The 17,020-nt window shown below is 35.3% G+C and overlaps 1 protein-coding gene across 9 annotated transcripts in view; it reads right to left on the reverse strand.

The window, feature by feature from the left end:
- ZZZ3 (zinc finger ZZ-type containing 3) overlaps positions 1-17,020 on the reverse strand; it is a 122,477-nt gene that overhangs the window by 74,121 nt on the left and 31,336 nt on the right. For 7 of the 9 annotated variants that reach the window (XR_003434316.1, XR_003434317.1, XM_027114108.1 and 4 more), the window contains 2 exons: positions 5,578-5,711; positions 3,811-3,964 (listed from right to left, as the gene is read on the reverse strand). The exons of 1 other annotated variant lie outside the window; for it this stretch is intronic. The gene's annotated coding sequence lies outside the window, so the exon portion shown is untranslated. The remainder of the gene's footprint in view (positions 1-3,810; positions 3,965-5,577; positions 5,712-17,020) is intronic. One more of the 9 variants, XM_027114105.1, reaches the window with a different exon arrangement.

A 17,020-nucleotide genomic window follows, 5' to 3' on the forward strand; every position in this document is an offset into this window, starting at 1 on the left:
CAAAGCTGCACAGGAACCTCTTCCCTCATCCCTTTTGCCAGCTTTCCCACAAGCTCACTCTCCTATAACCCTCCAAATGCCATTCTACCCCTCTCCCCACAAATCAAATACAATCTCTCCTTTGCCTCAACTTAGAAGTATCTAACAGTTGGAAAGGTTATTAAGAGCTACAGAAGATACAGCAACACGGTATCACATACAAAAAGAAGAAACTGCCTTCTTGTTCCTGCCTGCTGACAAAATGAATAAAGTGAAGAAGTATCCTGTAAAATATGTAAGTCAGTTGAATTTAGTTTTGTTTCAGAGTATGGCATACTTCTAAATTTTTAATTAACAATTTTTTAAAACCTTACAAGACTCACAAAATCAGCCCTGGGATTAAAGTGTGAAAATTCTTTCTAGAGAATTCCATAGCAACCACATGAACAGTAAGTATGGAACATTGATCAGAACTTAAAAATAATGCTTTTCAAAGTAAACTTTTACTCTTTTGGGACTCATTAGTCAGACCTGATGTATAATTCTCTTCTGTTAAAATCTTCTTATCAAGATTACAGTCTATTTTTATTCACAGGTAATAAACAGTGAATGACCCATAAACATCCACTTTTAATTACAAAACTTTAAGTTAAACTTCAGATGATGTTTCAAAAGAGCACAAACTAAAAAATATTAAAATCAATGTATTTGTTTCATGTATCCAAATCTGAAGCCTTCAAATTTGAAGATTACAGATTTTTAAATATTAAATACCTATGTAAATATAACAAACATAAGCTAATTTTATAAACTTTATTTATAAAACCTAATGCAAATATCTTTAATGCCAATTTGATTATATTCGTGATTTATGGTTCAAAAATAATATTGGCAATAGTAATATTTTATAAACACACACACAAAAAACTGTTTATCTTTATTTTTAAAAATATGATGCCAATCGAGGGCATATAAACTTCAAATGATTCTGGTAACAGGCATTCCTAGCCCTTTTCTCTCCACACCAACCCAAATGAGAGCAAAATTTCTGCCTTATCATTATTAATGAAGTAATCCTATTATTCGTAGTACCCAAAACTACTAACAAAGAATATATATATATCATTATAAAACACCACCTATAATGAGGGTCTGTTTTATTTCTGCACCATTCCAGTGATCAATCAAAACACTGATCAACATGAAATATTAAAACTTTTTTCATTTCTTTTGCTCTCTAAAAATATTTTTATTCCATTCACAACTACAATGAAGTCCAAGTTTTAGAGTTCTCAAACCCTATGCTATTGGGCCATATTTTAAATGAAACTGTTTTGTGATAAGAACCCTTGTGGTACCTCAAACTCTTGCAACTCAAAGTTTGGCCTGAACACCTGAAACTAACACAACATTGTAAATAGACTATACTCCAATAAAAAGTAAAAAAAATAATAATAATAAAGAAACCAATAGTATATTTTGTATAGAAATTTGGTGACTCATATTTACTGTCCTTAAAGTAAAGTATAAAAGTCTTAAAAAAAAAAAAAAAAGTGTGGCCTGAGAACTAGCACCGTGGACATCTACTGGAAGCTTGTTACAAATGCAGAATATCAGGCCCTGCCTTAGCCCTTCCAATTAATTTGATTCCCAGGTCATTAAATGTCTATTAGGGTTTGAGAAGCAGTGCCTTAGACCACTGCATCCAGACAGTAGTCTATTAAAATATATCAAGTTTCACACTAAATTAGACCATTTATAACATATCCTTTAATTCTTTATTCGATCCTAATAATAAAAAATTTATAAATAAAACCATTATCCCTTTGGCTAAGGAAGTACCAAATAGAGGACTATAAAAATCTCTTGCCTGAAATTAACATATTACATATACTTAAGGTATTAAATTGGTTAAAATTCTGAAGATTAGAGTTAAGTGAAATTTCAACACTCTTCCTTCTAATGATTTTTTTCTTCTGTTCTAACCTTTTTCTTCATTACCTTTTCTATTTTTGAATAAGCATTTATAAAGACACATATTTTCTGTAGTTATCTGATAAACTGAGTGCAAAATTCAATTACCGAAAAGAGACTAACAATGTTCCAATTATCTCAACCAAGTCTCAACATTGTTTTGCCATGCTGTGTAAAGTATTATAGACTAAAAGCAGTTGTCTTCCTCATTTTAGCTGCATAACACAAGAGTTACTAAAGAAATTTAGTGAAGAGGTTTGGAGTACAAAATTATATTCCAGCCAAAAATTAGGTTGCTAAAGGAAGAGAAAAAAACTCATTTACAAACAAAGTATCTCAGAAAATACCCCTGCTAGTTAAGTAAATAGTTAACATGGTTTAAACATTAGCCAGCACCCAACTAGAACTGGTAATTCAATCAATCACTCTAGTTTTAGAATTAAGGGAAACTGTTAGTTAACAGATTCATATGGGCAAAACCCAATCGAGCAACTAGAATGACGTTTTTCCTATGTTACCCACAAACTAATGAATATGGCATTTTCCACAATAGAGGGAAGAGAATATAATCAATCACTAGAATTCCTCTCTTCCCCACCTTCGTGAGTTTTCATTCTATTGCAGGACATATCTCAGGAGAGTCAACCAAATTTTACCCTGTCCATTCACATTAAGGCCCAAATCCTACCTATAATTCAATGTCTCACCCATTTATTTACTGCTGAACTACCCTCTCCCAAATTTGAATCTACTTGTAGGATCTAATTATAGGATTCTCAAATATAATTATAGGATTCTGAAACGCTCTCTGAAACAGTATCAGCTATGTTTCAGATCATAAATTTCCAGCCCCTGTGATGACATCTGTACCACTGTTTCAGTGACTGAAAGTAAAATGGTCCACCTAATGAAACACTACTCCAGCTATCTATCACCTTTACTTTAGAAATCTCAAAAGATATTTCAAAGACACTGCCTGTAAGCTTTTTTTTCCACTATAATTACTGAAGTAGTATGGTTTATTTTGGGAATTGAAGGACTGGCAATCCTTCATTAACATCAATGTTCTAGCTGATATTTATTTAGTTTTATTAAGTGAACAAATTTTAGGAACTGGTCATGATACCATGTAGACAAACCAAAGTGAAAGGCAAAAAGAACAAGAGCAATTGCGAAGTGTTACCAATGATTCTTTTCTATTTGTCTAGAACATAAACAGGAACTGTTTAATAACGGTTTAGGGACTATCCTTGTCATACAATTCTTTTAAGACAAATTTCTTCGCTGAGCAATTACCACTATTATCTATAATGTCAAAAGTATCTATAAGGTTAAAAGAAGGAGAGTGAGACCTGGGGACCTATCTATGTAATTCAACTTAAGGTTCTTAATATCAGTCTCTTTGAACCCTGGGAACTCTATTACATACTACCTTGATCCCCTGTTTAAAGGGATCTCTTCTTTCTTCCCCATTCAGAGAGGGGTGAGGGGGTAGGCAGAGAGACATAGATATAGAGAGAGCTGAATGAATATACACTTAAAAAGACAAGTGGGGAGAAAGAGAAGTCAAGGAATTTCATACTACCCTTGAATCAAAAATACCTAGAGTGTCAAAGAAAGGTATAACGCTCTAGAGATTCCAATGTACTTTAAGTCACTTCATTTATCCCCTGTTGGAAAAATATATCATCCCTATGCCATTCCCTATAGCTCTGCGCTCCTATGAACAGCTACCCAGACTGCACAATTTTCCATGCACCGAAGGAAGTATAGAAAAATAACAAGCCTCCTCTCCTTAATTACAGGCAAACAAACAGACTATAGTTGTCTTCACTACTACAAAACTAAATAACTTACCTGTATAACCAAAGATCTATCATTGTGGAAATATTATCTCTTTTCCTTATATCCTGAAGGAGTTGGAGCTATGATCTAGAATAGAGCTTAAGCATCATGGTTTCAGACTCTCAGCTTCAGCCATGGAGAATACTAGAACTTCCTAAATTCCTTTCTTTAAAAATAAAATAATAAAAAAAAAGAATTAAAGAATCAAATTAACTTATGCTAAAATATTTTAGTAACATCTTTGGTAATTCTTGTTAACTTTGTAGCCTCAGATATATCAAGAAACTGGAAAAGGATTTTTAGAAACCAACAAAAACAAACCAAAAAGAGCTTGAAATATACTAAATCTTTACAACAACTCAGTATTATTTTGAGTCAAAATGTAACTCAGTTCTTTTCTAGAGTCTAAGGCAATATTGTTTTGAGGTGACCCAAAGACTGCCCTTGATAAGAAGATTTCTCATACGGAATTTATAATCTCTCACTCTTATTCTAGAGGCCTTCCCAAAGTTTGGCTTTCAGGTATTTAAAACTAGGAACTGAACAACAAAATTAATTTAGATTATGTACAACAAAGAATCAACCAAGTCTTCTGCAATATATATACATTATAACTTTGGTTATATAAAGTGCTACAAGACTTTACAAAGGGAAATTTTTTATAAAGGGAAATTTCTATTATTTTTGGCATATGGATTTTCAACAAAAACAAAAACATAAGGATTTTCTGGCTTTAGTACCCAGTTGGCCAGATATTTTAATTAATCTAATTATAATCCATTTCTTGGACAGTCTGGCTAATTACAGTTTTACTTTATAATAATGTATTATGATATCCTTTTCAGAGAATCTGGATAAATGGGTTACTATGAGTGCCCAGCCAAAAACAAGGAGGAACACCAGGAAAAAGACTAACGATGTTCATGATGGAAACTGTCACTTTATTATAAACATAAAACTAGATATTCTAGAAGTGACACTATTTTTGGTAAAAGATTGCAACTTAAAAACTAATGCAAAAAAATTTTTTAAATAAAAACTGATGCAATTATCAAGCTTTGTAAACTAGATTTACTGCCTAGAAAAAATAAATAGATTACAGTTTAAGTCAGCAAGAGGGCAACAAGGCTAATATCTAATATCTATAGATGCAACCTCTCCCAGATATGTCTTCTAAATTCTTGAAAAGCACAAGGTAGGAAAATTGTCTAAATAAAATTATTTAATACTACATTAAAAAATGTTCTAAATTAACATGAGGAGGGTGCACAGTGAAAAATGGTCCTACAAAAAAGTAACCCTTGACTTGAAACTTCACTCTTCTTATAACATTCGAATTGCCAACGCCTTTGTACTCAGCCCTGAAATCCTTTCACAAACATGGTAAAGCATTACACTGTATGGTGTATGGAGATGGTAGCAAACAACAGAGCCAAAGAGGATCCACAGTTTAGGATGTGTCTCTGAGTATCCGCTGGCACGCCCATTCCAGCGCTCTATCAAGTTCCAATCAGTCACGTTACTATCCTATTTGGGTAGGGTTTGCTGTTGAAACATCATCCATTATGATATTTGCCAGGCAAGGAGATCTGCAACAGTTATTTTCACAGAAGAACTGATACTTACAGCTGAGTCCTACCAGTATTAAGATAAACAGGATCATGCAGATGATTATGCAGATTAGGCTTCTTAAAAGCCTAATACAGTGAAAAGGAAACTTCAATTACTTCTACTAACTAAAGCCCACTTGGCCTTAATTAAGATTACATTTTTTCTTACCTTTTTAAAAAGTGTTTCGCCTAGTATTTGATTCCCAAGCGTCTGCATTTATCTGTCATCACTGTTAATGTCCATGTTACACTGTGACTTCAGGTATTACTTATTTATATGGTTGTACTAGCACAACTTGATATCTGTGAAGGGAAACCACAATATAGTCACTATGGATGTGCTACTGTTTACAGATTTGTGGATAAAACTGATAATATTTCTTAACACACCACACACTGCATTTTCTAATAAATTTCACAAATAATTCCTTATATTTAGCTACAAAATATGTTACTTTTTAGCAGACTAAGATGATTTGTTAACACTCTTACAAATGCTTCTCACAGTACCCACATAAAATATTTCAAATTTAATTCTAAATTAAAATTCTTACAAATTTTAGAGCTTCTTAGATTCCTTTTCTGACTACCAATGTAGACAAACAGATATATCTGTAATTTCTCAGACATTAATAGAAAAGTACTTTTTTGTGTTTTATAACAATATTAGGGAATAAATCTAGAAGCTTAAGAATGCAGTAAAAAAGATCATGACTTTCCCCTAAATGTGACTTTAAAACATTCTATGTCTTTTAAAGTAACATTTTTGTCTTGGTTAGATTATCCCTCTGTGACTAATCTGACCATGTTATTTTGAATATAAATAGAAAATAAATGTGACAAAATAAGTGAAGAAACAAATCAAGATGTAGCTGTACAAACGTTCCTTAAAAAAAAGTAAGCTTCTTAAAAACATGCACGTGGTTGTAGGTTACAAGTCTGAGAAACACATCAATGTGCTTACAATGATAATGAAAAGCATTATATAAAACTTTAAGTCATTTCTACCCATTTATTATTGGAAAAATAAGCTAAAAAAAAGTCATATGTATGTCAAAGAAATCTATCAATGGCATTCTAAAATGATTCAGCATGGTGTACCATCCCAAATTCCAAAATCTACACAGAAAATGCAGATAGCCTTACATCTGTTTTGTGGATAAAATTTGTTACTGGAGTTGTCAACCTGACAGATGTTCTCAGTGAAAAGTTTCACTAAAATACAGTAGAAAACTAACATAATATCAATTATATTTAAATTTTTTTTAATTGGAGGAAAAAAAATAGACAGCGATTAAGAAATACTAATACCTTTCCTCAAACACTTCATTCCTATTATTTGTTTTCTTTTTTTTTTTCCCCCGCCACTCCACACATCTTGTGGGATCCTAGTTCCCCGACCAGGGATTGAACCTGGGTCCCCTGCAGTGGAAGCACAGAGTCCTAACCACTGGACTGTCAGTGCATTACCTCATTTGTTTTCAAACGTTAAAAAAGGCTTTAGGAAATGCCAAAAAAAGTTAATACAGATCTAGGTATTCCTAAATTTAAAAGTTGATATAAATTCTCTTGTAACAAGCAAGGAGTTAAAATAGTCAAAACTCTTCTTATATTCCCTATATAGCAGTCTTCATTTCATTCACTATACATTTCATATTTAAGATTCTGCACAAATACTATATGCTTTCTGGAGCAGAAAAGCTACTTAGAATTGTGACAAGCTACAATAATTTTTAAATGTGAACTATTTAAATATATAACTTACTTCCAGAAGTTTAAAAAACTTAGCTACTTTGTCTTTTAAAACGCATACAAAATAGAAAACAAACCATTTAAATCCCATTCCTAAGGGCTTATTTATTCTTTGCCACAGAGCTTTGCTTGTTTTCACGTACTAACAAAATTCATTGACTATTCAAGAATTCCAAAAGCAAATCCAGAAACCAATCTTCACTGAAAAGAATTACTTTTCCTACCATTTGAAGTCTAACACTAGTACTACTGTGTTAAACAGATTACGGATCTCAGATTCATGGCACATATGAAATCACTTTAAAAGACTACAGAAAATCTCACTAGAAAATATATCAGTTCTACTAATACAGCAAAGTTATAAGCCACACAACATACTATAAAAGTAAAACAGTGACATCCAAGCTAAATGCAATCTAAATTATAAGACACTGAATTTTTTTTTTTTTAGTTTTATAAGATCTTGGGGATAAAAACTCAGAACAAAGGTTATAATACAGATTCATATTTCACACCCAATTCTTCAGTTGTTATAAGAAAAATACTGAACACATGCACTGCAGTACACTATGGCTTTAAGTGATTTTAAAAGAAAACAGAGAGAGGGACATTCAAAGCTGGTTGTAAAAAGCATTAAGATAATGGTCAAAGACAAAAATACTTTTTCTAGACAATTAAGTTTATCACAGTTACTTGCTATAGAGAGCTGAACCGAATTTTCACTTGGTACAAAGTATGACCAAGAAGATCACACTTTCCTGGCTCCCTAAATTGTTTGTAACCACAGATGCAATGTCTTGGATGCCTCCTACAGATTTCAGAGATAAGCCTATTACATAGTCAACAGAAAGGAATAGAAAGAGCATCAGATTTGGTGGAAGGAGGAAATATGATTCTCTACCCACCATCAATAATAACTGTTTGACCAAGAGAAAACCACTTTGCACTTCTGCATTTCATTTCTTCACCTATAAAACAGGAGACATAATACCTGCTGACTACATCTCAGGGTTACTATGAAGTTCAGTAAGATTATACCTGCAAAGCAGGCAAACTTTAGTGTGCCTAGGAAATTCCTGGAACTAACTGCCCCAGAAATTCATATTCAGCAGTTCTGGACATGCACACATAAATCTTTATTTTTAATTAACCACTTCAGGTCATTCCAATGTAGGGATCCCCCAAAGATGAGGCTCACCCTTTGAAAAAAAAAATTCCATCACTTTCTTCTGAAACTTTAGTGTTTGTAAGCATTACCCTAGGGGCTTATTTAAAATACAAATTTTTAAACCTCATCCTTAGAAATTCAGATTCAATAAAGGTGGGGCAGGACACAGAATCTTCATTTTTATCAAACACACTACAGGTGACTGAGATGTAAATGGCTCATGACCCATCCTTTTACAAACCCTGAACTAGATTCTTCCCCATACACGTTTCTCAAATCGTTCCCCACCTCTCTAGTGTCATCCATGACTAACATTAGGCCTTCATCACTTCTCACTTGAACTAACCCACATGACTTATAATTGGTCCCTCTACTTTAAGTCTTGTCCCTTACAAATGCATGGTCTACAGCGGGGTCTAAAGCGCACATTTCTGTCACTCTCTTATCTAAAACTTCCAAGGGACTTCCGCTTCTGGCCAAGACAGCGTAACAGAGATGAGATTTACGTAAATCTGGGCAAAATATATGAAAATGTTTTTCAGACACTGGAAACCAGACAATATAGGAGAGTGATCGATGAAAGAGAAGAAACAAATAAAGCAAAGCCCCAGCTTCCTGCTTGGAGAGTTTCCAAGCTTCAGAGTGAGGAGGGTGATCCCAGGCAAAGCAGTCTCCCTGATTTAAGAAAATGAAGCACAGAGTCTGGGGAGACCCAAGTCTCCAGAACACTTGTACCAGAGAGGAGGCAGCTTCAGAGAGAGCAAGTAAGACCTCAGGAGATCTGCAGAGATCCTCCTCAAGTCTTGAGCTGAGCACTGATCAGTATATGCAGTGTATCCAAGGCCTGGAAAACCACTCTTACCCATAGCCAGGGGTACGCTAGAAAATGTGTAACAACCAAGGGCAGTTGGTGGTTTACAGTTCCTGGTTTGCAGGGTTACCAATGACTCTGGTGTGAATACTCCTACCCATGGCCAATTTCAAGCTATCAAGGAATAACACTGAGTGCAAAGATGGGAAGAGATACATGATAACACATTAAACATTACAGAATATTTCTAAAATAGTGATATAATAAATTACCACCAAAGCATCAAAATAGTAATAAGTAATAATATAATTTGCAAGTAATGAGTTTTGAGTATTTATCACCTTTATTCTTAATATAACTGATTTAACTATAAGTGTATATAATTTAATTCTATTAAGAATTAAGCCAGCTCACAAACTTCCCAATATTTTGAAAACTGGCCCTCACAAGCTCTAGTATACCACTGCCCGTGGCTCACACAGGGCCAGGAATAGTTTGTATACCTATCAGCTAGAGTAGAAAAACTCATAATTCATAAGACATCAAGTACAGTGCTCAGGAGGGCATTGCTTCAGTAGTGGGACAAAATGAGCTCTAGACTAAAGATTGCTCTAGTCCCACCTAACAAAGATTAAAAGCAAGCCCCAAAAGAATAAATCCATTTGCAAGGAACTTAACTGTATCCCAGAACAAAACTCAAAAATATTTATAGGAATACAAAAACGTCTAGCACCAAACAACGTAAAACTGACAATGCCTGGCATCTAATAAAAAATTACCAGACATGCTAAGAAACAGGAAGATACTACATATAATGAGAAAATCAATCAATTAAAAAGGACACATACATGAAAGATTAACTAGGCAGGAACATTAAATCAGTTATTATAACTGTTGTTAATACATTCAGAAAGATAAATGGAAATGTTAAGCATGTTAGGTACAGATATGAAAGATATTTTTAAGAATTGATTCTTCTAGTAATGAAAAATGCTGGTTGGGATAAACAGCAGATTAGATACTGCAAAGAAAATGTCAATGAACATGAAAGCATAGCAACAGAAACTACAAAATAAAGCACAGAGACAAACAAAACTGAATAAAAAAAGCATAAATGAGCTGTGAGACAACGTCAAGTGGCCTAGTAGATGGGTAACTGGAGTGCACAAAAGCACAAAAAAATGTCTGAAAAAGTAATGGCCCCAAATTTTTCAAATTTGACGGAAATTATAAACACACAGATCACAGAAACTAAACCCCAAGCACAAGAAACATGAAGAAAAGCACAGCACATCATAAGCAAATTGCTTTAAATAAGTTAAAAAAAAAAAAGAATATCTTAAAAGCAGATGGAGAAAAATGACACATTATATACACGGGAAGAATAAGATTGAAAGCAGACTATTCACTAGAAACAACACAAGACACAAGACAGTGAAGTTTACCTTCATACTGAAAGAAACTATCAACTGATAATTCGATAGTTTTTGAAAGATATGTTCTCTAAGTTGAAATAAAGATGATTTCAAATGGTAAATGTTGGAAGATGCCATCACCAACAGAAATAAACTATAGGAAATGTTAGAGGACTTCCCTGGCGGTCCAGTGGTTAAGACTCTGCGCTTCCACTGCACGGGACGTGGGTTCGATCTCTGGTTAGGGAACTAAGATCCTGCATGCTGCGTGGCACAGCCCCCACCCACCCCCAAAAAATGTTAAAAGAAGTTCTTCAGGCAGAAGAAAAAAGATACTGGTTGGAACTCTGGATCTAACCAAATGAATGAAAAGCACCAGAAATGGAAAATGAGGGTAAATCTAAAAGAGTTTTCCCCTTAGTTGTTATATCTCTTTAAAAGATAACTGGGACTTCCCAGGTGGCGCAGTGGTTAAGAATCCCCTGCCAATGCCGGGGACACGGGTTCGAGCCCTGGGCCCGGAAGATCCCACATGCCTCAGAGCAACTAAGCCCATGCACCACAACTACTGAAGCCCGCACGCCTAGAGCCTGTGCTCCGCAACAAGAGAAGCCACCGCCAACTAGAGAAAGCCTGCACGCAGCAACAAAGACTCAATGCAGCCAAAAATGAATAAATAAATAAATAAATAAATTTATTTTTTAAAAAAAGATAATTGACTATTTAAAACAAAATAATACCAATACACTGTGAAGTTTATAACATGCACAGAAGTAAAAGGTAATAATAGCACAACAACCAGAAAGGCAATAGTAGCACAACAACCAGGAAGGTAATAATAGCACAACAACCAGGTAATAATAGCACAACAACAACCTTACAACAATACAATGTTGTAAGGTTCTTATATTACATGTGAAGTGGTATAATATAATTTCAAGATACTCTGTGATAAGTTAAAGATGTAGACTATGAACCCTAAAAGCAATCACTTGCAAAAAAAAAAAAAAAAAGATGATAGTTAATAAGCCAACAAAAGAAATAAAATAAAAAAAATACTAAATCCAAAAGAAGGCAGAAAGAGGGAAAAGAGAACAAAGACAATATAGGAAAAAATTTTAAACAATAGCAAGGTAGTAGGTTTAAACTTAACTACAGCTAATGTAAATGGTCTAAAATCAGTTTTAAAATAGTTATTTGGAAAAAGTTGCTTGGAAAGAATATCAATAAATTTTTAAAGATTCAAGTAATATAAATTAACCATGATGGAATTAAATTAGAAATCAATACTAAAAGTATATCTCAAAATCCCGAAATATCTCAAAATAAATAGCATGTTTCTAAATACCCCATGAGTCAAAGAAGAAAGAGAAATGAAGGGAGAAATTAGAAAATAGTGTAACTAAATGAAAATAAAAACACAACATATTAGCATCTGTGGGATGCAACAAAAGCAGCACTTAAAGGAAAATTTATAGCAGAAAACATTAGAAAAGAAATAAGAACTCAACATAACATCAACTTCCACCTTAAGAAACTAGGGGAAAAAAGAATAATATAACCCATATAAAAAACAAAGGGAATAATAAAGAACAGAAATCAATGAAAACTGAAAACAGAAAAACAAACATCAATAAAACTGATAAATCTCTTGCCAGACTGATCAGTAAAAAAATATATAAATTATTAATATTAAGAAACAAGGAGGAACTTCCCTGGTGGTCCAGTGGTTAAGAATTCGCCTTCCAACGCAGGGGACGTGGGTTCGACCCTTGGTCGGGGAACTAAGATCTCACGTGCCGCGGGGCAACTGAGCTCACAAACCTCAACTAGAGGGCCTGTGTGCCGCAACTACAGAGCCTGTGTGTTCTGGAGCCTGTGTGCCACAACTAGAGAGAAGCCCACATGCCACAACAAAAGATCCCACATGCCGCAACTAAGACCCGACACAACCAAATAAATAGATAAATTAAAAAAAAAAAAGAAGTGGTATAACTGTAGATTCCGTATTCAAAAGATAATTATTCCAACAAGGGAACCAAGATAAATCAATGGGGGAAAAAATAATCTTCCCCAAAAAAGGTGCTAACAAAAATGGAATATCCACATGCAAGAGAAAGTTGGACACCTATTTTTGCATTACATTCAAAAATTAACTAAAAATGAATCAAAGACCAATGTGTAGGAGCTAAAATTATAATATTCCTTGAAGAAAAATAAATATAAATCCTTGTTACCCTGGATTAGACAATGGTTTCTTACATATAACCCTTAAAGCACAAGCAACCAAGGACAAATACTACACTATTCCACTTATATGAGGTAACTAAAGTAGTCAAATTCATAGAGATAGAAAATACACTGGTGGTTTCCAGAGACTAGGGAAAGAGGGTAATGGAAAGTTATTGTTTAATGGATAGAGTTACAGTTTTACAAAATCAAATTAGTTCTAGAGGTGGATGATAGTGATGACTGCCCAACAATGTGAATGTACTTAATGCCATTAAAACTGTACACTTTAGGGACTTCCCTGGCGGCGCAGTGGTTAAGAATCTGCCTGCCAATGGAGGGGACACGGGTTTGAGCCTTGGTCCAGGAAAATCCCACATGCCGCGGAGCAACCAAGGCCGAGAGCCACAACTACTGAGCCCGTGTGCCACAACTACTGAGGCCCGTGCACCTGGAGCCCAAGCACCGCAATGAAGAGTAGCCCCCACTCACCGCAACTAGGAAAGCCTGCGCACAGCAACGAAGACCCACTGCAGCCAAAAAACAAAAACAAAACTGTACACTTTAAAAATGGTCAATTTTACGGACTTACACACACACACACACACACACACATGAATATTAGCCACAAAAAGAATGAAATACTGCCATTTGCAGCAACATGGATAGACTTAGAGATTAGGCTTAGTGAAATAAGTCAGACAGGAAGACATATACTATATTATATCACTTACATGTGAAATCTAAAAAATAATACAAATGAATATATATGCAAAACAGACTCACAGATACAGAAAACAAACTTGTGGTTACCAAAAAGGAGAGGGAAGGGGGGAGGGACAAATTAGCAGTATGGGATTGATAGATACAAACTACTATAAAATAGATAAGCAACAAGGATATACCATACAGCACAGGGAATTATATACTTTAATCTTGTAATAACCTATAATAGAATATAATCTGCAAAAACACTGAATCACTATGCTTTACACCTGAAACTAACACAATAGTGTAAATCAACTAGACTTCAATTTTTAAAATGGTCAATTTTATGTTATGGATATTCTACCACAATTTAAAAATTAAAACTAAAAAGAAAGAAGCAACCAAAGGAAAATACAGATAAACTGGAATCATCAAAATTTAAACCTTTGGTGCTTCTAAGAACTGTATCAAGATAACGAGACAAACCACAGAATGACAGAAAATATCTGTAAATCACTCATCTACAAAGAACCTTTACAACTAAACAAAAAGACAAGCAATCTAAAAAATGAGCAATGGACTTGAATACATATTTCTGCAAAAAAGATGTACAAAAAGCCAATAAGCACAGGAAAAGATGCTGAATATCATTGGTCATCAGGGAAATATAAGTCAAAACCAAAATGAAATATCACTTCATACCCACTACGATTAATATGACAAAAAAATGGATAACAATACTGACAGGATATGGAGAAATTGGTACCCTCATAACTTGCTGGTGTAAATACAAAATGTTGCAGCTGCTTTGGAAAAGTCTGGCAGGTCCTTAATAAGTTAAAGATAGAATTACCATATGACCCAGAAATTTCACTCCTAGATATATACCCAGCAAAAAGAAAACACTTTCACACAAAAACTTGTCCATGAATGTTCATAGCAACATTATTCATAATAGGCAAAAAGTGAAAACAACCCAAATGTCCATAAACTGCTGAATGGATATATAAAATGTGGTACACAATGGAATATTCATTCAGCCATAAAAAGGAGTGAGGTGTTGATACCTGCTACAACATGGATGAACCTTAAAAACATAAGTGAAAGAAGCCAGTCACAAAAGGTCACATATTGTATAATTCTATTTATATGAAATATCCAGAACAGGCAAATTCATAGCCAAAAGCTACAAAAAGGAGATTAGTGGTTGCAGAGACTGGAGGAAGGGAGGAGATGGTGGAAAGTGATTGCTAATGGGTATGGGGTTTCTTTTTAGAGCGATGAAAGTATTCTAAAGGTGATGGTTATGGAACTTTGTGAATATATTAAAAATTACTGAATTATACATTTTAAAGGGGTGATTTTATTATATCTAAATTTTATATTATCTCTCTCTCTCTCTCTCTCTTTTTGGCTGTACCTCGCAGCATGCAGGATCTTAGTTCCTTGACCAGGGACCAAACCCATGCCCCCTGCAGTAGAAGCACAGTCTTAGCCACTGGACCGCCAGGGAAGTCCCCTATGTTATCTCATTTTTTATGTTATTTTTAACTTACCTATTAAAAGTATGGTATACATACAGAGAAGTACGCAAATTTTAAACGTGCAGCTTGATGAATTATCACGAAGTGTAGAGGTATATAAGAGTTCCAAGGATAATTTTGATAAACAAATAACCAAGGATTAAAACTACTACCTCTGCCTCAAGTGTCTTTACCTTCTTTCCTTTGCTAGCTAACATTTATCTTGCCCTTCAAGTCACAGATCAGATGCAACCAACTCCTATAAGAAGCTATGTGGGGCTTCCCTGGTGGCGCAGAGGTTAAGAATCCACCTGCCAATGCAGGAGACACGGGTTCCAGCCCTGGTCCGGGAAGATCCCACTATGCCATGGAGCAACTAAGCCCGAGCGCCACAACTACTGAAGCCTGCACGCCTAGAGCCTGTGCTCCGCAACGAGAAGCCACCACAATGAGAAGCCCGCGCACCGCAAGGAAGAGTAGCCCCCGCTCGCCGCAACTACAGAAAGCCCGCACACAGCAATGAAGACCCAACGCACCCCAAAAAATTAATTAATTAAAAAAAAAAAGACTTTAGCCATAAAGAAGCTATATGTTCTCAGGGAATCCTGTGCATAGCTCTTATCATACCACTGAGCACATGTGGTATTTTCCGAACTCTTTTTTAAAGCAAGAACTCTTAAATTATATGCTGAAGAAACAGAAGAAAGTAAAGCTGCTCTAGTTAAAAACAAGGGTAAAGTCACTGCATGACAGTAAGCCTGCCCACCCTCCCTCAAACTATTCCCCTAGGAGTTTGAAAATTACTACTTACTATACTCTTCTATTCACTTGTATTTCATTCACCAAAACTAGTTTATAGCAAGGCCTCTCATATTTCCCTGATGCTTAGAAAACATTAATTAAACATTATTACTGAGACATTATTCAAACTAAAAGTAAATATGGAGGATAAATCAGTAAGGGGAAAAATGTTTAAGAAAAGGTAAACAGTATCAATGGAGGTACTGAAACAGAAAAAGCCTTGGCATATCAGAGGAACTGAAATGAGGCCAGTTAGGCTGGACCTTAAGTGGGCAAGGGAGGAAGCATAATGAAATAAGCTTTAAAGCAGACAGGTGCCAGATCATGAAGGGCTTTGTAGGCCATGATAGGAATTTGTCTTTGGGGTTTTTTAAATTTACTTTTTAATTTTGTTATGTACTTTTATTTATTTTATTTTATTTTTTTGTGGTACACGGGCCTCTCACTGTTGTGGCCTCTCCCGTTGCGGAGCACAGGCTCCAGACGCGCAGGCTCAGCGGCCATGGCTCACGGGCCCAGCCACTCCGCGGCATGTGGGATCTTCCCGGACCGGAGCACGAACCCGTGTCCCCTGCATCGGTAGGCGGACTCTCAACCACTGCGCCACCAGGGAAGCCCTTGTTATGTACTTTTAATCTGAAGTATTTATTCCATAGAAGAATTTTAAAGAAGAGAATGACACAATCTAATATACAGTTTTAAAAGATCATTCTGACTGCTGTGTGAATGTGAACTCAAGAGCATAATGGGAAGGGAACAAGAGTATCCTAATAAATTTGAACAAAGGGAATAAAAGAATAAAAGTTTAAGCAGGAAAGTGACTACATCCAATATTGTCACTTGTTTTCATTCATTCAACAAATACTAACTGGGACCAACTGTGGTCCTGGCACTGTTCTGGACACTGGGAAGAGGTAAATTCCTGCTTTCACAGAGCTTACATTTTGTATAAACAATTCAACAGATAAATTATGTCAGATAAGTACTACAAAAAATAAAGCAAAGGGCTTCCCTGGTGGCGCAGTGGTTGAGAGTCCGCCTGCCGATTCAGGGGACACAGGTTCGTGCCCCGGTCCGGGAAGATCCCACATGCCGCAGAGCGGCTGGGCCCGTGAGCCATGGCCGCTGAGCCTGTGCGTCCGGAGCCTGTGCTCTGCCACGGGAGAGGCCACAACAGTGAGAGGCCCACGTACCGCAAAAAAAAA

This window comes from Aethalodelphis obliquidens, unplaced genomic scaffold, assembly GCF_003676395.1.
Source record: "Aethalodelphis obliquidens isolate GAN/ISIS:26980383/991018 unplaced genomic scaffold, ASM367639v1 scaffold13, whole genome shotgun sequence".
Lineage (NCBI taxonomy): Eukaryota > Metazoa > Chordata > Mammalia > Artiodactyla > Delphinidae > Aethalodelphis > Aethalodelphis obliquidens.